Raw genomic sequence first — 22,379 nt, forward strand, 5'->3', positions numbered from 1 at the left:
TCAGTAATCAAGGAGATGCCAAACACAGTGACAATGAAGCATCATTTTGCCCATCAAATTGGCAAAACATTAAGAGGGCAATACAACTGTGACTTGGAGAAGATGCTAGAAAACTGCTATTCCCATAAATTAATGGGATATGGGAATGTGTCTATTATGACAGGCTTTTTGGAAGGTAATCTGGTGATACATATTAAAATAGACTTCATTTCAGTGTATTAAACTTCCATTACCTCTAGCAATCCTGCTTTAAAAAAATACATTCCATAGAAATAGAAACATTAAAATAAGGTTCTAAGTTCAAGGTTGCTTATTATAGCAATCCTTATAATCATAGAAACAAAAATAAAACGGAAAATATTCATTAATAGTGGTATCTGGTAAATGGTAGAACAAACAAGTATATCTACTCTATGGAATCTTTTTTCAGTCTTTAAACAAATTACATTATATCTTTCTCCCTTAACCTAGATGCATCCCATGTAAATAAAAAATTTTTAAATTAAAAAAAATGAATCTGGTATGATATGTTCTTACATATTTATAAAATTTTACAAGTATGTGTGCGTGAGGCTATCTGTGTGTGCTGTGAACTTATCTAAGCCAATTTAGTCATGCATTAAATGTGACTAGGGTCATATTAGTAAATAATATTAACCTCTTAAAAGTTTCAGGTAGGTTTGGGACACCTGGCTGGCTCAGTTGGTTAAGCATCTGACTTTTGGTTTTGGCTCTGGTGGAGTTCAGAAGTAGAGATCTGGTCATGGGTGGAGATCTCCTAATGGTAGGATGGATCTCCAACCCCCCCCCCCCCCCCCCCCCCCCCGCCGCCCAGGTCTGGTCTCTGCACTCAGGGCAGAGTCCGCTTCAGATTCTTCCTCTCTCTCCCTCGCCCTCGCCCTCAGATCTTCTCTGCTTGAACAAGCACGCGTGCAGGCATTCTCTTTCTATTTGATAATATTTAATAAATGCACAAATAAAATCTTAAAAAAAGAAAGTTTTAGGTAGGTTTAGTTAGCAAGTCTTGGACCCAATCCCACTTCATTCATGAGCGTTTATAACAAGCAAGCACACACAGGTCATATCACCAGTCATAGAAGCTCAGTTAAATTCCGCTCCGTCCTTTAGTTGTTTTGCTCACCATCTTGCATGACAGGTTCCCTTGAGCCAGATGTGACAATATGGCAGGGAAGGATTCTGTTCTCCTTATGGTCTGTATCAGGCCCTCAGAAACCCTCCCAAACAAACTAGATCAGTACTCTTTTTTTTTTTTTTTTTTTAAAGATTTTATTTATTTGTTTGACAGAGAACACAGCAGGGGGAGCAGGAGAGGGAGAAGCAGTCTCCCCACTGAGCAGGGAGCCCAATGCGGGGCTCGATCCCAGGACCCAGGGAATATGACCTGAGCAGAAGGCAAGACGCTTAAGCAACTGAGCCACCCAGGTGCCGCTGGATCAGTACTCTTTAGAGTCAAGTCTTAGATACCACCCCTGAGGGAGCAGGCTGCAGACCTTGTTAGACATTTAAACCCTGTCCGTGCAAGGAAGTGGGGTGTCTCTAAAAGAGTTTAGATCAGTCGTATGTAATTGAACACCACCAATTTGACCAATGAGAATCCATTTTAAACATCTGTGATGCTAATAAGCTACTAATTTCACCTGTGAAAAACCCATTTCTGACATTTACTATACTGATCAGTGAAATGTCTTTGTGTTGGTCAAAGATGAAGATAACTGATGCAATTATAGTAACCACGTCTGAATTAGGGCAACTGACTTGTCTTGGCTTGTGACTTAAACCAATGAACCCGAAGTAAAATCACACTGTCTGGATTCGAGCACTTTGAAACAAATTAGCTACATCATAACAGTATGATGGGAGGAAGTGGAGTATTCTACACAAGAACAATTCATACTGGTTAATTAGAAATGGGAAGAGGCTAGAGCTAGAATATTAACTTATTCTTTATAGACCTTTCTATCATTTCCTTTGACACAACACACTCATCATTTTTGTACTTTAAAAATCTTAGAAACGTATTTTTGAAAGCAGCAGTAACTTTTTAAAAGTAAAAGCAAGGATTGCCTTGGCACATGCTCTTCTTTCTACATAGAACATCTTCCTCAGGACACCTGGGTGGCTCAGTTGCTTAAGCCACCCAGGTATCCTGAGGAAGATGTTCTATGTAGAAAGCTGAGCCCAGGGTCCTGGGATGGAGTCTCACATCAGGCTCCCTGCTCAGCAGGGAGCTGGCTTCCTCCTCTCCCTCTGCCTGCCACTCTGCCTGCTTGTACTCTCTCTCTCTCTCTGTCAAATAAGGAAATAAAATCTTAAAAAAAAAAAAAAAAAAGAACATCTCCCTCTTGTTTACATCTCCCTCTTGCTTATGTGAGCAGTGGTCTGCCTTTTCTCCAGTTCTTGTTTTGAAAGCCATGTTCTTTGGGAAGGCTGCAGCATTGAGGAAAAAAAGTCACATGCTTTTTCTCAATTGTTCCTGTAACATTCTAAATTTTCCTTAGCAGAAGATTCGTAACAGTTCCCATTTGTCTATTTTTCCTGTTATATTATATATTTTATACATTGTCTTATTCAATGCTGTTGTCTCCTAGCACCATGCCTGGTTATATTGAATGGCTTGCAAATCTGTGCTGAATTCATGAATGAATGAAGAAGCATATGAATGTTGAGATACAGCATTTCAGCATTTCGTTTGCTTGTGGGACCTTCGCCTTTATGATGGTTATGAAATAGGCTCAGTAAGAGTTCAACTTTCTTGCTCAGCCAATTTCTTATCATCATTTCATGCAAGAATATATGCGTCCCTGGCATAATTTTCAATACCAACATCTGCAACCCATAAGGAAGAAATAAAAATCTCCTGTAGTAAGTTGTCAGGCATCATGGAGTAGGAGGTGAAATTATACTACTCCAGACCCACATTTTGAGTCCTGGACTCACCATTTATTAAGTGTGGAATTTTGGAAGAGACTTTTAACAACTCACTCTGAGTTTCAAGTTTGTCATCTGTAAAATGGAATAAAAATTGCTATTTCAAAGATTTATGGTAGGGATCAAATGAAATAATATATGTGAAAACACTCTGTGAACTATAAAGTTAGAGGTACTTTTTTTATTATCATGCAGATAGATTGAAGTCTTACATTTCTTTCTGGAACACTAAGGTTTTTCCATTGTTAGGGTGAGACATACCATATTTAATTTTTTGGGCATCTCTGGAGGGAAGATTCATAGGATCATAAAATATTAGAGTCTGAAGGGATCACAGAATTCTAAGCCATCCTCCCCATTCTGTAGCTAGGAAAACTAAGGTCCCGAGAAATGTTCTGACTTTATTCAGGTCATAGAGGAAGTTGGTTCAACTGAGGTCTTCATATGCAAAGGATTGTCTTAACATCTTTTCACCCACTCACTTTTTTTGTGCTGCAGAAAGAAACTCATTTCAGGCAGAATTTGCCTTGCTTTGACAGAAAAAAGTACTCTTAATCCCAAGCACAACACAAAGACTTCTTTGAGGAATTTATTCATGTGTTGAGCAGTGAATTCAATTATTGCAATGACAAATGCAAATTTCCTTGAAAAAAAGGTGTCATCTGTTGGCCAATTCATAAACGAATCTTATTGCACAGTCTCAGTGAGCTTGTGCAAGCCTTGTGCAACTCCAAGGAAACAGATATTAATGGCTATGAAAAAAAAAAACACACAAAAACTCTAAAGTCCGAGCCAATAAAAAGAAAGACTATGAACCACAGCTCTGCCTTCCCGTTGATACTGTGTTTGGGGAATTGTTTTAAGAAGAGAGCTCGGGGTTTTGTTTTTAGTATGGTGACAATAACTATCCCTTACATTTCTGAAGGCCTTCAGAATTTTCAAAGCGAGATCACGCACATTCTCACTTTGATCCTCACAACAGGCCTGTGATGGAAGCATGCAATTTTCTAAGAAAATCCACTCATGTTTTTCAACTGATCTCCTCTTTTGTTTCAGGCATATTGCGACTCAAGGAGCTACAAGTCTCAAGTGCAAAGAGTCAGAATAATTCAGAAAGACAAACATAATGGTTGAGTTTTTCTAAAGGAGCTCTGTGTGTGTGTGTGTGTGTGTGTGTGTGTTTATGCGAATGATAAAGAAATAATAAGCAAATGTGGGAGGGACTGGAGGAGAATAGGAATTCCAGTGGCCCTAAGGGAACAGATTACACACAACTGGATATGCTCTTTTAAATTTTCTATTTGTATGCTTCTCTTCGGATAAGGCTAACAACTTTATAGCCTCAATTTTGAGGAAGTTTTTAAAAAAGATTTTATTTATTTCTTTGGCAAAGAGGGAGAGAGAGGGAGGGAGAGAGAGCACAAGCTGGGGGAGCAGCAGACAGAGCCCGATGTGGGACTCGATTCCAGGACCCTGGGGTCATGACCTGAGCCAAAGGCAGACACTCAACCAACTGAGCCACCCAGGTGCCCCAATTTTGAGGAATTTTAAGTTCAACATGGCAGGGGTAGTCATGGTTGAATGATTTCTTCAGTAACAGAGATCACTAGCTGTGGGATAGCGGCACTGGGACAATCTAGTATGGTGCGTGGGAGTGTGAACTCTGGAGTCAGACTATCTGAGTTCAAATCCCAGATTCAAGCTTACTGGTTGTGTGAAGTTTTTTGTAAGTCACTAAACCTCCCTGCTTCATTTCCTCTTCTCTGAAATAGTTATAATAATAGTACTTACTTTATAGAGTTATTGTGAAAATTGAATGGGTTAGTATATATGAAGCGCTTGGAACAGTGTCTGTTACAAAATAAGTACTATATGTGTTTGCTATCATCATCATTGTCATCATCAAGCATCAACATTGTTTCTAAATCTATGTCCCCAACCTCTTTTTGCACTAGGTATTAGAGGGCAGAGTTTGTCTTATCATATATAAGGCTTTATATTTTGGCGTCAATATTTTCTGAACCTTTTCACATAATAAATTAATGTGAAAGGATTTTGCAACTCATTTTGGAATTTCTTACATGGGGATTAGAAGTCCTGGCTCTAGAGCCAGATGATGTGCACAAAATCTCTCCTCTACCACTTGCAAGCTTTGTGATTCTGGGCAAGATATTTACTCTAACTGGAGCTTGGTATAATAATGGTACCTACCTCGCTGGGTTATTTGAGATTTAAATGAGACAATATATGCAGAGAGCTTATCAAAAGGGCTCCACATAGTTGTGAAATTCGTCACCATAAGAGAAGGAGGAAAGAGAATATACTTGGACTCAGAAACTAAACTTCTGGGGTGCCTGGGTGCCTCAGATGGTTGAGCATCCAATTCTTGATTTCGGCTTAGGTGGTGATCTCAGGGTTCTGGGATTGAGCCTTGTGTTGGGTTCCATGCCCCACGTGGAGTCTGCTTAGGATTCTCACTTTCCCGACACCTGGGTGTCTCAGTTGGTTAAGTGGCTGCCTTTGGCTCAGGTCATGATCGAGTCCTGCATGGGGCTCCCTAGTTAGCGGGCAGCTGCTTCTCCCTCTCCCTCTGCTGCTCCCCTTGCTCATGCCTCCTCTCTCGCTGTGTCTCTCTCTGTCAAATAAATAAATAGAATCTTTAAAAAAAAAAGAGATTCTCACTCTCTCCCTCTGCCCCTCCCCTTGCTCATGCTCTCTCTCTCTCTAAAACAAATCTCTTTTTAAAAAAGAAACTAAACTTCTATATTTAAAAAAAGGAATCAAAAGAATAGCTAAAATGTAATGAGAACTCACTGTTTGTGCCAAGTGTTATACTAAGCTCTGTATGTGCATTATCTCATTTAATGATGATATATGGATCATTTTAATATTAAATATTTATATATTATATTATTAATATAAATATTAAATATAATATTTAAATATTGAATAACATTTGATAATGATAAATATATTATTAAATTAAATCTAATTTAATGACTATATCTATATCTTTATATTTTTTAAAATTCCTGGTGTAGCTCTATCATCTTTTATTCTATGACACAATTTTGAGACTGTTTTTTTTTTCTTTTTCTCTAAACAATCACTGTCAGCTGGCCTGGATTTATGATGCTTTAGTAAGAATGCTGAAAAAGTGAGAACATTATCAGTTTCTTCAACAGTTTTCATCAAGACTTCAAAGTCTCCATCCTAAGGTACTCAGACAGGAAGGACATTATGCACTGTGCTGTTTTATAGGGTAACCCTATGTACAACTTTTTGGGAACCTCCATGCTGCTTTCCAGAGTGGTTGCACCAGCTTGCATTCCTACCAACAATGTAGGAATTGTTTCTCCGCATCTTCACCAGCATCTGTCATTTCCTGACTTGTTAATTTTAGCCATTCTGACTGGTGTGAGGTGGTATCTCATTGTGGTTTTGATTTGTATTTCCCTGATGCTGAGTTATGTGGAGCATTTTTTCATGTGTCTGTTGGCCATCTGGATGTCTTCTTTGCAGAAATGTCTGTTCATGTCCTCTGCCCATTTCTTGATTGGATTATTTATTCTTTGGATGTAGAGTTTGATAAGCTTTTTATAGATTTTGGATACTAGCCCTTTATCTAATATGTCGTTTGCAAATATCTTTTCCCATTCTGTCTGGTATTTATATTTTAATTTTTTAAAGAACCTGTATATTATTTTCCATGATGGCTATACCAATTTACATTCCCAGTGACAAGTGCATGAGAGTTCCTTTTTCTCCACATCCTCACCAACACTTGTTATTTTTTGTCTTTTTGATTCTAGCCATTCTGACAAGTATAAGATGGTATCTTATTGTGGTTATGATTTGCATTTCCCTGATGGTTAGTGATGCTGAACATCTTCCCATGTGTCTCTCTGCCATTGGTAGGTCTTATTTGGACAGATGTCTATTCAAGTGCTTGACCCGTTTTTTTTTTTGTTTTTTTTTTTAAGATTTATTTATTTGACAGAGAGAGAGATCACAAGCAGGCAGAGAGGCAGGCAGAGAGAGGAAGGGAAGTAGGCTCCCCGCTGAGCAGAGAGTATGATGCGGGGCTTGATCCCAGGACCCTGAGACCATGACCTGAGCCGAAGGCAGAGGCTTTAACCCACTGAGCCACCCAGGTGCCCCTTGACCCGTTTTTAATAGGATTGTTTGTGTCTTTTTAGTGTTGAGTTGTATAAGTTCATGATACAATTTATATTAACCCCTTATCAGAATATTTTCTCTTATTCAGTAAGTTCCCTTTTGTTTTGTTGATGGTGCAAAACGTTTTATTTGAGTAGTCCCCATAGTTTTATTTTTGCATTTGTTTCCCTTGCATGTGGAGACATACCTAGAAGGATGTTGCTGAGGCCAATGTCAAATAAATTAGCACCTGTGTTTTCTGTTGGGAGCTTCATGGTTTCATGTCTCACATAATAGATCTTGAATCCATTTCGAGTTTATTTTTGTGTTTGGTGTAAGAAACTGGTTGCACTGGATTCTTGAAAAGATGCTGTTATAATCCCTGGTCTTCTTTGAAAGTGAAAGCTGACTTAAACAGATAAACGGCTGGCCTCAAAAGCACCTTGATTGTTTGAAGGTATCGACCATCCTTTTGCTGTAAGGCAAATCCTGGGTTGTGTATAGGTGATGTTGGGTATTTAATCTAAGGTCTAGATATTCTGAAAACCTTGATATAGTCTTTCTGCTTTATTTTCACAAACAATATAGATAATAATTTTTTTGGCTGAAATTATCTGGACCAGCACTGCAATGACAGAAATGTTCCATATCAGCAATATTTTATATGATTGTCACTGTCCACATGAGGCTCTTGAGCACTTGAAACTTGGTTAGTGCAACTAGTGTATTGTCGAATAAATTTCTAATTTTACTTATTTTTTTAAGATTTTATTTTATTATTTATTTGACAGAGAGAGAGAGATCACAAGTAGGCAGAGAAGCAGGCAGAGAGAGAGGGGGAAGCAGGCTCCCTGCTGAGCAGAGAACCAGATGCAGGGGTCGATCCCAGGACCCTGAGATCATGACCTGAGCTGAAGGCAGAGGCTTTAACCCATTGAGCCACCCGGGCACCCCTAATTTTACTTACTTTAACGTAACTTTATTTTAAAATGTTAAAACCAAATAGCCGGGTAGCACAATTATCTGTGGCTCTGAGGCTGCTTCTTTAAGGTCTGTCCACCAAGAGAACCTGGGAGCAGGAAAGGGCCTAGAAGAAGTAAAGCCCAAAAGCAATAGCAATCTAGTGCCTGGATCTTGGTACCCCAATACTGTTCTCTGCTAAAAGGAACTAGAGCTCCTTTGAGAAATGACTGGTTCAAGGGCTGGGGCAAAGACGATCTAAGGTGAGCCCAGAGCCTTATTTAATCAGAAACAAGGATATGTTCAAAGAATAATGAACACTTGTTAAAAAGACACGGAAGAGTTCTGGTTTTGATCCAGATGGAACAAGCCCCCTTCACTCGATTCCACTGACTACAACTGAAACCCTGGACAGAATGTGTAAAGCAACTATCAGAGGACTCTGGGAGGGGGGTAGAGCAGCAGACTGTGGGGAAACCCTGTGTCTGAGGGACAACCCAGCCGTGAACCTCCAAGGTTGCTTCTCTTTTCCCTCCTAGGTATCCTGTCCTGGGCTCTAGGGCAGCCTAAAACCTAGAACTACAAGTGGGTGCAGACGGGAAAGCCTTTAAGAAAAGCCCATGCTTTATAACCAGATGGCTTAGAGAGGGCAGTCCTGTGGGACACAAGTCTTTTAACTTTTCCCCTCTGAATGAGAGCCAGCAGGGAAACAGCAGGTTACATTTCCTCTCCAGTGACAGCAGCTGCGGAAGTGGCCCCTGTAGTGTGCAGCTTCTGAAATTGTCCCTACCCTTTACCAGGCAAGCTCCATTGACATGGGTAGAGGTGCTCACTACAGGGAGAGCTCTTGTGAGTTTCCTGCATACAACAAGTGAGTGCCAGCAACAGAGAGTCTTTACTGAGATGCTCTTCCGGCTATGACCAGTAATTTAAGATGACTGTACCTGCGTGAGTTGAAAAAGCTGAATCCTTATTGGTGCTCTGGATAGTATAAACAAAGGAAGGATAGTATAAACAAAGGAAGGACAGAATACAGAATAAAAAATAACATTGGGGGTCTCAGTATAACGGTGTGACAGGGAAGCCTGACCCTCTCTATTGCTCCCAGACACCTGCTGCTATGTACTCCTTATCTTGACTCTGTTATAAACAGCCATTCACTGGGAGGCAGCCTGGACTGCTTCCTACCTCAGGCTATTACGTTGCTTGCAGAGGCCAAGGTGGCACCACGTGATCAGAGTGGGAATAGAGTAGCCAAGACTATTGCTGAGAGACAGAAACCATGAGGGTGGTGTCTATGTTCAGGGATCATGAATGGAATTTCTGACTTTGGGCCTTCGTCTGCTGTCACTAACAGAACACGAACTATCTTGCAGCCCACCATGGTCTTAAGGGTTGTTATTGCCAGAGAGAGATGGCAAGCTTGCAAAATAATGTCTTGAAATCAATCTGCTTCTTTGGCAATCCCTAGATGCCAGAGCTCAGAGCAATAAGAGAGAACTGCTAAAGCAGGGCAGCCTTCAGAACGGAATTCCCCTGGAGCAGCCACGAGGCATGGGACAGTAGAACTTCTCTCACTTGCAAACTTAGCCTTCACTAACACCAGAGAATTTTGTTTCTCTCTTTTCCTAGGCTAGGATGGCTCCAGACGTGTATCTACTCCTCCCCTATCTTCCCAGGCGCAAGGTCTCCTCTGGGGGTCATCCCTCCACGTTCATCCCCGCCCTGAGAGTAGAACTGAAAGCAGAGAAGGAGGGATCATATTCCCTTTGGACCCAGGTAACATCTGGATGTTGAGGCCTGGCCTGATATGTTTTTCCCACTGTAAGAAATACCCCAGCCCTGAGAAACTGCCTCACGACTGATTGAAATTTCCTTATTATCTGTTAAATTGGGAGTTTGAACTAGACGGGTATTCAAATTTTTTTTTTTTCCAGATTCCTCTGGGGTATGGGACTTGGGCATCTCATTAACTAAAGTGCACCCTTATTTAAGGAGCCATGGCATATGAATGGGTCCCTCTAATTCCCTGGCACCATGCCACCTTTGCAGTAGGTTTCTTAGTGACTATCCATTGATTACTAATCTGGGGCAAAGCCAACACAGCTAAACCTTCCTCCATATAGGTTCATTTTGCCTTACTGTTCTTGCCTTGGGCTGTTGTAGTCTTTTGATGAAGGTCTTAAATTAACAAGCTCGTTTCACATCTAGAACTAAGACAACCCTTCCTGTTCACCCCATTCCAAATGAGAACAATTTCATCCCTATCACTCTAAGATCCCTTGTCCCCAAAAGCTCAGATACCAATTAGCCCCCATTGGAGATTAATAAACAATACAATAATGACAGATAAAAAGACTAATTCTTTGGCTGAGAGAATCACTTTAATTAATTTAATCCTGGCTGAAAGATCAGCTGTGCTCAGGCCTGCTCACCAGCAGGGTCCATTTATCCCAGTCTGTCCCTTCCTTGAAAGCCAGGGTGTGCTTGGGAGCTGGCCCTTAAGCAACAATGAGAAACAGATTGTACTGTCAGGCTTCATTAAAGGTCATCATTAGTATTCCAATTTGAAGACCGTAGCTCTAGCTCAACCTTTTACCAATTCTTCCCTGGCGCATTGTGAGGTTTGGTTCAGCTGTGAAATGTAAAATTTCTCCCTGGGCTCCCGGGCGTCAGGATGGGTATCATTTGATGCCTGTCGCTCTGCAGCTTAAAGGGAAAATCCCCCTGGGGGAAGTGACGGTCCCCGGACTCTATTTGAAAATCAAGTCCTGTGCAGCTGCCTGGGATCCGAACATTTCAAGGGATGGAACTTTCTAGAAGTCAGCCTCAGCCATCAGAATTAGGCCTTGTCATCTTACCTGGGAATCTATTCCAACTGTTCTTTTGCAAAATAGCTGAAAAAGACTTCTTAGTGGAACCCAGGCTAGTGACAAATAGCAACCATCATCAAAGTGCGAAATTGCCCTGGGACAAAAGCTCAGTAGAGAGAGGGTGCTTTGAGGAGACAGTTTTCAGACTGCTCCCTGCGCACAGGATAGGAAATGGTCATTTTCCTTCTTTGCAAACAGCCAGTTTTCTAACCACTTTACCTCTGCTGAAGCAATTTTTATTTTTAGGTGATTGTATGCAGAGCGGTAAAATTTTACATACTTTTTACTCTTTTTCCTAGTAAGTAGAGCAACAGCCTAGTTTCTGCCTGTTTTTTGAAATGAGGTCACCTCCTCCGGGTGCCTCTCCATCACCTGTCTTCTCTGACTCCCTGCTGTCCGGTTATTTTCAGCTGCTTATTTTCATTGTTTTTCTCTTGGCTCTTTAACCCGCTTGTCTCACATCTGTTGGTGCCAGGCCATGATGTTCTTTTTTAAAATTAGTGTCTCTTTTGTACTGGATTCTAATCTCCAAATGAATCTGTGCCTGGAGTGGATCTTATCCCTTCCTTCCTCCTTCCCTCCCTCCGTTCCTCCTTCTCCTCTTCCTCCTCTTCCTCCTCCTCCTCCTCTTTCTCTCTCTCTCCCTTCCCCCTTTCCCCCACATTCTCTCTTTCCACTTGTCCTGGTTCAGGTTGGTAAACAACATCTAGGAGAGACCAAGTTAAACAGGAAAATCAGTGGACTGTCAACCACGTTTGTCGACAAACACCTGATGTCCAGAGTGATGTGTTACTGATGACAAGGTCTCAGTGGGAACATTTTCACAAAATCAGGGGAAAAGTAACTTTTAAGTAACTGCATTTATAAATGAGCCAACTTAAGCCCAAGTCTACCTTGCTGCAGTGGTTTCTGTGTCTGAGGGTCTTCCGCAGCGGTATATTTTGAATAGTCCAGTGTTAACCATAAGGGTGAAGTCTTAACAGTCACAGATCCCTCTGGTGAACTCCGCTTCTGATAAAGCTTGGCCCGTGTCAGTGTTTCCGTGGGGCGTCCTCTGACACCCCGTCTCCAATTAGAAGACACAGCAGCCTGTTCTGTGTCCTGGAGCTGTCCAAGTACATCCTGGATGATAGCAATTTCAGCTTGTCATTCTAGCATTCTAGCTGTTTGTCTGTGAGTAGCCTAGAAGCAAGGATGGCTTGTGGTGGTTCTTCTTTGCTTTATTTTTTAAACGCTTACGTTCCTAGCACAGGCCTGGCACAGAAAGAAAATTCAGTACAGATTGACTTAGAGAAATCACAATCACCACATGGCTCTCAGCCCTCAGCACACTGGACTGCGAGTTCCGTGAGGACACAGGATGTGAAGTCTTGTTCACTGCCATACTCTTGGCATCTACCATAGTGTCTGGGGGTATCATAAATGATCAATTGATTAAAAAAAATTTTTTTTTAAGTTTTGGAATTTCTTCCTCATCCAAGAACTCTATCCTTCTAGAACCCGAAGCAGGGATTATATTTTAAGCCTCACATCTCTGCTCCATATTGATGTTGATAATAAGGGAAATCCCTGGTTATTTGTGCAACACTCTCTAGTTCACAGAGCTTGGCTATGTAACGTGTCCTCTTGGACCTACGGTACCAATGCCTTTTGGAAGTCGTGAGTCAAGAAGAATGGTGATGATCTCTTGGAGTTGTTTTGCTAGACAGACCAATCAGTTGACAAGTACCTGCTGCCTGGGAGACAACAGGTGCATGAAAATTCATCAAATGAACAAATTAATGAAGTATTTACTGATCATTGATTGAATACACAGCACTGTGTTAGGGGTCCTGGGAAATATAAAAAGTATAAGTTATAGATCTTTGCACAATAGGCTGAGGGAATCCTCAGCAACTTTGTGTCCTGCCCTTCTGCGCAAAAGGGCCCTATTGCCTTTATTCATGTGGACATCTGTGCTCTCTCTGGCTATAAGTTTTGAGGCGAACAGATCCAATAAATCATTCATACTTTAGCGTAAATTCGTAAAAAAGCTCCCACCATAGGTTGAATTCTGCTTCTCAAGTACCCCGTATAGGACCAAAAACAGAGCAGACAGTCTGTAAATTCACAGAATCTGATTGAAACAGGAGAGGAAGGAGAGGCCCCGAAGGAGGGTATCACCAGTGGAAGGATTTGCCGTATATACCACGGCAGCAGGGCCTTCTTGGCTTCCCTTCAACTCTAAACAGTTACTTACCTTTCCTTCCCCTAATCCAGGCAAGACCTCATGCATTCTGCAGAACCGTGAGATAAAATAAATGCCCTTGGTTACAACGCCTTGAGTGTGAGGATTAGTTTACTATGCAGCTTTATTACAGCAGTAGGTGACTAACTTAGGGTGGCACAGGTGCTTCGAGGGGCTTGTCGGGTATCGGGGCGGGGGTTTGGGAGGATGTGGATGACGTGGGGGAAGCCACGCAGGCAGCCCAGGACCGCACCCCGCTCCGACCACCGACCACCGCAGCCATACTTAGATCTACTTTACATACCAGGCTGTGAAGAAGGGCGTTTGAAGCAAGGACCTTTTCAAACCAGTGTGCTGTTTGATCTCCAATGGTTTTCACAGACTAGGGTTTCTAGGATCCTAGGTAAACTCCCAAGTTCTGAATTTAAGTCTCACTGGACATAAATGTAACTCCCAGAAATAAATACTATCGGAAAGGAAAAACAGCCCTCCCCACTGGACGTTTCCTGAACTGCAGGCGTTTTCTCTGGTCATCAGACGCCCTGCGGGTCACCTAAATGGGATGGATGAAAATTTGAAACTTCATTTGGTCCCTCCTTGGTACTCATTAGCGGCGCTGTATGGCCGCCCGTCATGCTACTGTTTAAACCCCGCGGGGGGGGGGGGGGGGTTCTTTTCTGGATGGCAGGCTCTGGGTTCTTTGGAAAATGCTTTAGTGCAGAACCCCCTGTAGTGGGCACTTGCCATTATTTGGCTGCCTGGCCATTCATTAGTCCCATGACTTTTTTTTTTAATGCCTTTATTGAGATATAATTCATGAACCATGAACTGTGCTTTTTTAATATGTACAATTTGATGAGTTTAGACATATGCATACACCCATGGTGCCATCACCACAATGACAGTAATAAATATCCTTCACTTTCAAAAGTTTTTTGTGTCCTCCTTTCTTCTTGTGGTAAGAGCGCTTACTATGAGATGTACTCATTTAATATATCTTTAAGGGCACAAGACCATGTTAATTATAGGCACTATGTTGTATCACAGACCTTTGGAAGTTACTCATCTTGTATAACTGAAGCATTGAACAACAGTTTCCCATTTCCAGCTCCTGGCAACCACCATTCTACTCTCTGCTTTTGTAATTCTGACTATTAATATAAGTGGAACCCTACAGTATTTGTCTTTCTGAGACTGGCTTATTTCACTTCATATCATGTCTTCCAGGTTTATCCATGTTACTGCAAGTGGTAGGATTTTCTTCTTTTTTAAGGCTGAATAATATTTCATAGTATGTAAATGCCACATTTTCTTTATCCATTCATCTGTTGATGATAGTTGGATTTTCTCTGTATCTCTGCTACTGAATAATGCTGCAGCAAACATGGATGTGCAGATGTATCTTTGCGATCCTGATTTCAATTCTTTTATATATAATACCCAGAAGTAGAATTGCTAGATAACATGGTAAGTTTATTTTTAATTTTTTGAGGAACCTCCATACTGTTTTCCTTAGGAGTTGCACCATTTTACATTCCCACCAACATTGTACAAAGGTTCCAATTTCTTCATATTCTTGCCAATGCCTATCTTTCTTTTTTTATAATTGCCTTCCTTCCTAACTTCTTTGAGGTGAGAGCTCTTTGTGGTTTTGATTTGCATTTCCCTGATGATGAGTGATGTTGAGCACATATTCATGCCTCAGTGGTCATTTCATATATCTTCTTTGGAAAAATGTCTGTTCATGTCCTTTACCCATGTTTTAATCAGGTTACTTGCTTTTCTGCTATTGAATTGTAGGTAGTCTCGCTTCTTATTTCCTTTCTGGATACTTCCCTTTTGTGTGTTGTCTTGGTAGGAGATAGTAGCTAGCTCCTAGCCTAGAAGCCTAAGGTGCTAGATTTCACTCTCCATTTCATGTAACATATAATAGACTTCTGGTGGATCAATCTTGAGCAAGCAGTGCAAGGATTTGGGAGAGATGGACATCAACTGCATTGCAGAGTAGACTTTGGACTAGACTATTGGTGTGGCCATTCCTGATGCTTTCCCTCCCAGGAGTCTCATGCTTCCTTCACTGTCTCCAAGCCTGGTCTCTCAGCCTCTTGGCAATTCTGTGAGCACCTAGTGTCTACTTTATGGACTTCTTGCATTTTTCCTTAATATAGCCAGAGTCTGTTTTCTTTGCTCCTCTAAAAATTCCAGTGATACTCTCTGCAGGTTCACTTTCCATCTGCCTCTCCCTCTACAGTTTCTCATGCAAAGAAAATGGCGGATGTGCTAAATGTCTGAAGGAAGGACACAGGCAAGGGACTGGAGATAAACATCATGTTTACAGAGTCTTAGACTTCAGTTCCTTTCTGAGTACCTGTAGAATAAGAATAAATGGACTTGTGCTTTAAAGTAGTTAGCTAAAGCTTTATAGTTATTCTAACCTACGATGGGAAAATCTGGAGTAGACTATGTTCTTTCAGCCTTCCTCCTTCAGAGCTATGCAGTGGTTCCCAGTCTTTAGTGTGCCTTAGGGTTACCTGAAATATTGTTCATACATAAACAAGCTGGACACCCTCTCCCCATCCTACATCCAAAGATTCAACTTCAGTAGGAGATTCTGATGAGGAGGGTCTTGGTATTAAACTCTGAAAAGCATAGGAAGCCAACCTAAAGATGAAGACATTACACAAAGAAGGAAAAATTCAAGAAAATCAGACAGAAACAATGGTAGAGCCCTCTTCAAGCTGTACTTAAAGTTCAATCCACTACAAAGATAAGAAAGAGAATACGTTATTTGTATTATTTTTTTAAGACTATGTTTATTTATTTTAGAGAAAGGGAACACTAATAGGGGGAGGAGCAGAAGGGGAGGGGGAAAGAATCTCAAACAGACTCTGTGCTAAGGGTACAGCCTGATTTAGGGCTCCATCTCACGACCTAAGACCATGACCCGACCTGAAACCAAAAGTTAGAAGCTTAACCAACTGAGCCACCCAGGTGCCTGTACATTCCTTGTATCATCTAAGCTCAAATTAAAATTAATTTTCTGTTACTCACAACTGAAAGCATCCTAACTGGTATTAAACTGCTTTCATCTTGTACATCTGATTGGATAATCACAACCACCCCTGAAGAAGGCTTTAGTTTTATTCCTATTATCAGATGATTAAACCTGGTAAAAAAAAAAAAAAAAAAAAAAAGCAGGAATCTTTGCATAAAGTGAGCATAATTTAGAGAGGTAGGTCTTCTTGAGGCATAGTGACCCTCTATTAAGGAAAATAGGATTGTTACCCCTATTGATACTGATTTTGTGTTTTACTACCTGCCTGAAGTCTTTTCTGAAAACTGGGTCCATTCTGATATTCATTATGAGCATGTAATTCAGTTTTTCTTACATAGATTTATGTTTCAGTATTTCTTTTTTTTTCCAACTGTCTCGTGAGTTTCTCAAAGACAAAGAGCACTTCTTGAATCCCTCACATTCCCTAGAAGATGCTGGACCTAGAAGATTGCTAATTACTGGCTGACTGGATTAAAACAAAAGGACAGGTAAATGCAAGGGTAGAATAAACTGGCTTATTCAAATGTGTAACTGAGTTCCAGTAGTTTCTGACACATAGTCTGTCCTTAAAATTTTTTGCTGAATGAATATCAGTAGAGCCTTTCTGTTAAAATGAGACTTCACATCCATGACATTGGAGAACAGGCTTTTTAGCAAAACACTGATAAACTAACAATAGGTTAATACACGGTCGTATCTATCTTCAAAGAATAATGGTTTGAGATTGACAGATGCTTTGAGATTGAGCAATTTGAAGATTCTTTGTGATGCTCTTAACATCAGTGCCAGTAGCACTAACCATGAGATGTTTATAGCTCAACTTTCACATAATTTAAGATCAGTATTTCTGCTTTGTTGTGCAGCACAGAGCAAGAACTGCCTTACACTCAGTAAAAATTACACCATACTCAGACCACAGGGGGACCCATATGGCAAAAAGATTTTAAAAAATTGATGAATCTAACCACTGCTGAGAGCCAAAGATTGAGATCCTAGATTTTACAGTGTATGCCTACAATATTTTAATAATATTAATAATTACAAAACCTTAAATGTTGCCTCAGTCATAAAAGTTCAAAATGTGCTCTTAACTTGGCATTTCAACATGACATGGTGAACTAGACAGCAATTGTTTTAGACTAGAACACATGATTCCATTTCCTGCTGTAACATGTACCACGGTATGGATGGACTTGGGAAGGTCATGAACCTGAGAGTTCTTTCCTCTACTGTTAAGTAGAGATGACACTAAAACCCACTCCACTGAGTCACTGTGAGGGTCCAATTATTCAATAGATGATGGAAAAGTACTTTATTAAATGTATCATTTCAGATGATTTGTGTGGCAAGAACAGAAATTTCCAAGTAGAGGGAAAGTGTTGGGTTTCATAACTGGAAAGCCCTGAGATGGATTAGGCGCCACCCCTCTTCTGTGTACAGCTTTGCTCTGCTCTTCTACTAGGTGTATTTATTTGGTAGGCTGGTTTCATTCTTAGTTTTACAATGGCTACCAGTAGTATCCTGGGCTATGGACTTTCTCCTTCACATCTAGGAGGAAAGGTGCTTCCTAGAACCTTCAAACAAAATTTCTAAGTTTTCTTGTGATGGGACCACTCCTGAATAATAATAGAGGTCAGGACTATTCAGATTGGTATAGAGCAATCAGGGCTAACCCCAAGACCAAAGGATGAGATCAGTATTACTGAAAGTACATAGATACTAGAAAATTAGTAATATTTTCCCAAAGGAGAGTTAGGAAACTAAGGGAGGAAGGAGGAAAAAAACACTGAGTGGACACAAATCTTTGCTCCCCTGTGTACAAGCATGGCTTTATACTCTGATTGATATTAATACCATAGCTCAATTTGGTATACATCTGTGTATTTAATCTATTTCACAGTTTTACTTTAAGATATTTGTGAGGGGTTTAACTCATTCTGTTTCCTTCCTTAGTTTTTGTTGCCACTTCTCAAATTACTGACAGTGCCCCTATAATGAGAGTCATATACACATTCGATTTGTAGCATATGGAAATGCATAGAAAACTGGAAAGCCCTGTGCAAGTGACAGATACTTTCCCTGCTACTCTGCTTGTCAATATGGGCCTTCGACTTTGGGGCTGCTGACTAGCATGTTAGGATTGCGTGATTCTCTGGACAGTCACATTCTTTGGAAGCTAGATTTATTCATAAAGGATATGCATTTTACATTCCAAGACGAAGCTCCTCAGCCCAGGCCTTATTAGACAACTTAGCCTCAGGCTTTTCTGAAACAGGTGGCTCATGGGCTCTTAGTATAACAGCTTAATTTGTGTAATGGCTGACAGTTCCCCAACTGCTTAGAAAGTGTAGGAGCAGTGGGTAGATGTGGGAATTCTGTAGAACTTTGTCCGAGGTGTCAGATCGCTGAGTGAGTGGAATGTCTAATGTAGATGGAGAATAATCATAACCAAAATTCCTAGTAGCATAATTATTTAAGATCTAAACCTGATTGTAGTTTTTTAAATTGCAGATATTCCTAAATGTCTGCAGCTTTGTGATTATTGAATATTTTCCTATACCTTAGCTCATTTGATTCTCACATCTTTTTTGAGGTAGGTGAGGACTATTAGCTTTACAGATGAGGAAACTGAACCCCATAAAGGATAAAGGATTTGGCCAAAAGTCAAATAGAAAGTGTCAAGTCCAGATCTTTTGATTCCAAATTCAGTGGTCTTTTTCCATGTATATCAGATTCATTTTGGACTCCAGGAAAGGACTTAAACATTCGTGTGAGTAGGCACATGGAATGAATTAGTAAGATAGGAATAGAATCCTGGGGAGTTTTAGAAGTTCAGAGGAGTCTCCACCTTAATCCCAAGAGGCTGCGGGAACGGCTTAAAAACTCCAACTCTTAAATTCGGGAGTTCTGGAATCCATATTTCAAGGGCAGATCATCATTCCAAGAGCTTTGATTACACTGTTAAGAATGACCTACCCATAGTAATGCATCTGTTTCTGACAATTAGCATGTTTTACTAACAATTAGTTTCACTATTGAACCATGACCGCAGAGTGAACTAATGTTCTCTGGAAGTCCGTCTTCTCCCAGGGAAAGAGGAATACCAACCAAATGAATTGATGTTGGCCCATGTGTGATCTCCCCCATGCAGTTCCAAGGGAAGGGACCATCCAACTTTAAATTGAGGAATTTAGTTGGCAGATGAAGCCATTCATGTGGCCCCTAGCCATAGTTATCCAAGTTGATAACCATTACTCTCTTAGAATTGGTTTGATTTAAATCACTAGTTTTCCTACTAAGAACATATTTTTGGTTTTCTTCTTTACTCCTATAAACATAGAGTCCTTGCAACTCAGATAGTTGCAGTGAACATTTCTTTTTAAGATTTTATTTATTTCTTTATCAGAGAGAGAGAACATGAGCAGAGGCAGAGGTGGGTAGAGAGAGAAGCAGACTCTCTGCTGAGCAAGGGGCCCAATGCAGGGCTCAGTCCTAGGACTGGCATCATGACTTGAGCCAAGGGCAGATGCCTAACCAACTAAGCCCCCACCCAGGTGTCCCTGCAGTGCACATTTCATTACCAAAGCACAATACATTTAAGATAGTAGCTTTGATATCCATTTTTGTAGAATATTAGAAAACTGAATGATGGGTCACCTGGATGTTTCAGTCGGTTCAGCGTCTGCCTTCAGCTTCCCAGGGTCCTGAGATCGAGTCTCCTTCTGGGCTCCTTGCTGAGTGGGAATCTGCTTCTCCCTCTGCCTGCCCTTTCTCCTGCTTGTGCTCTCTCTCTCCCTTTCTGTGACAAATGAATAAATAAAACCTTAAATAAAAAAAAAAAAGAAAGCTGAATGATGATTTTGTTATAAGCAGAGTGAATTAAAGCAGGTGCTTTTGAGGTTACAGGGGAGGGTGGTGAATCCTCTCCAGTGTAACATGGCTGTGTGGGGGTTATTTTTTGTTGTATTAGCACAACTAGACTATTGCCGAAATTAACTTCAAATAAGTGCTTATATTTTGGATGTTTTTATCTTAATAAGCATGTAAAATTATTTTAACACAAAAAGCACATGTTTATTTTAAGATTTAATTACTATGTTTGCATTTCATTCCGATCATTACATGTAGCTGGATTTATACCAAAAAGGATATAAGACAGGATGCTACATTTTAATTAAAAAGTAAAGATTCTAAAGGGCATACATAGAGAGTATTTCAGATCACCAGAATCCCAAAATACTAGCAGCTGATATTGCACTCATCTTTTTACTTATGTACAATTTGAAAATAAATTCAAGTCTTTCTACTTGAATTTCCAGATGAATTCTTGATTCAGCCTGGATGTGTCCAGGTCGGTGATGGTAGAAATCTTCCTGAATCTGCAGAATATTTACCCCTATGAAGTGTTAGACTCCCATGCAACAATCTCTAGGAGACCAGGGAGCTTCAGGGACTTTCTCTGGTCCTTGGTACTCCTTTCTTTAAACTCTCACCAGACAACATTGACTTGCTGACTGATATATCCATAGCACAGTGATTTATTATGATTGAAATCATGGAAGGATGGTAGTTGTATGCCCAGGTGAATTCTTTTCACCAGTTAAGGTTTGGCAGTCTTTTATATTGAAAAAATAAGGACTACATTATTATTGTTACTACTATTATTAGAACAGGTATTGGGATTTGACAAGAAAAATGGGATTATGAATTTTTTTTAAATTTTATGTGTATTTTTTTAAGATTTTGTTTATTTATTTGACAGACAGAAATCACAAGTAGGCAGAGAAGCAGTCAGAGAGAGAGAGGAGGAAGCAGGCTCCTGCTGAGCAGGGAGCCCGATGCAGGGCTCGATCCCAGGATCCTGAGATCATGACCACTGAGCCACCCAGACGCCCGGCGATTATGAATTCTTCACTTGCTGGGCTCTACTCGTAAACCTTTGTTGTTGTTTTTAAGATTTTTTAAAAATATTTTGTTTACTTATTAATTTGACAGGGAGAAAGTGAGAGCACAAGCAGGGGGAGCAGTAGGCAGAGGGAGAGGGAGAAGCAGGCTCCCTGCTGAGCAGAGGAACGCCTACGTGGGGTTCAATTCCAAGACGTGGGGTCATGACCTGAGCTAAACCGACTGAGCTGCTCAGGCGCCCCTTAAGGTTTCATATTTAAGTAATCTCTATTCCCAACATGGGGCTCAAACTCACAACCCCACATGCTCCACAAAATGAACCAACCAAGCACCCCCATAAACTTTCTTTACCAACATCGTAACATATAATAGGACATTTTCATCTGCTGTGTACTGCAGAAACTCTAATGTCTATATTCCAATGAGTTATACTATACCAATCTCCATAGTCAGTAGATGGTTTTTCACCATGAGAATGCATGTTCTAAACCAATTACACTTTTCACCCAGGAAAGGAGGAAAATGAGCTGTCTGCTCTCGTAATCAGATTGCCTGTTACTTGTCTTGCTCAGAAATGGGAAGCATTGTAACAATAAAATTTGGCAATAATAGTAGTCCGTTCTACTGCAACTCTTTTGTCCTAAGTACTTCCTGTCCCTTGTCCTTTCCAGTCGTCCCAAGAATCTTGTGTGCCAAGGCATCCGTTCTAAAGGATGTCTGTACACTTTTACCAACTTTCCCCACATCCCCCTACCTCCCAGGTCCTGACAAATACCATCCTGTTCTGTTTCTAAGAGTTTGACTCTTTCCCTTTCCTGACAGTCTGTCGCGCGTAGTCAGCTCTGAGATACTTAGCACTGCACTGCCCTCTTGTGCTTTCCTCCGAGCTGACACCACCAAGACCAGTAAAAACCCCTCACTGCCTTCCTCCCAAATAATCTTTCCTTTTCCACTTCAACAGTTGAGTTTACATTTAAATTGAGATTTTGGAAGGTTCTTCGCAGATAATGGTGTCTTTGTCCACGGTGGAGTCCTGAATGGTCCCTCCCCTGCACTCAAGATTTTCTCCCCTTCATTGCTCTCTTAACAGTAAATTGCGTAAAAGTGGTAAAAAGACCCCAAACCAACCAGTTTCTAAGAGCTCTGATGTTTGAAAGACAAACTACAATAGTTGTCAAGTAGCTGACTGTGTTCTGACAATTCGTTTTTATAATGACTCGGTTATGAATTCCCATTATAACTAACTAATCCA

At 40.7% G+C, this 22,379-nt stretch overlaps 1 protein-coding gene and 1 long non-coding RNA gene across 2 annotated transcripts in view; both read left to right on the forward strand.

Moving 5' to 3' along the window:
* LOC309840336 (uncharacterized protein) overlaps positions 1-4,015 on the forward strand; it is a gene marked incomplete at its 5' end in the record, with an annotated part of 147,982 nt that extends 143,967 nt beyond the window's left edge. Inside the window, one exon of the mRNA XM_082682397.1 lies at positions 4,006-4,015. The remainder of the gene's footprint in view (positions 1-4,005) is intronic.
* A 2,060-nt stretch (positions 4,016-6,075) lies between these two features.
* On the forward strand, positions 6,076-14,091 carry LOC309872736. The gene is made up of 3 exons (XR_014316097.1): positions 6,076-6,167; positions 9,700-9,846; positions 12,536-14,091. It is a non-coding gene; the product is annotated as an uncharacterized lncRNA (long non-coding RNA).
* The last annotated feature ends 8,288 nt before the right edge of the window (positions 14,092-22,379 follow it).

The sequence above is a fragment of the Mustela nivalis genome, assembly GCF_964662115.1.
Source record: "Mustela nivalis genome assembly, chromosome: 9".
NCBI classification, from domain to species: Eukaryota; Metazoa; Chordata; class Mammalia; order Carnivora; family Mustelidae; genus Mustela; species Mustela nivalis.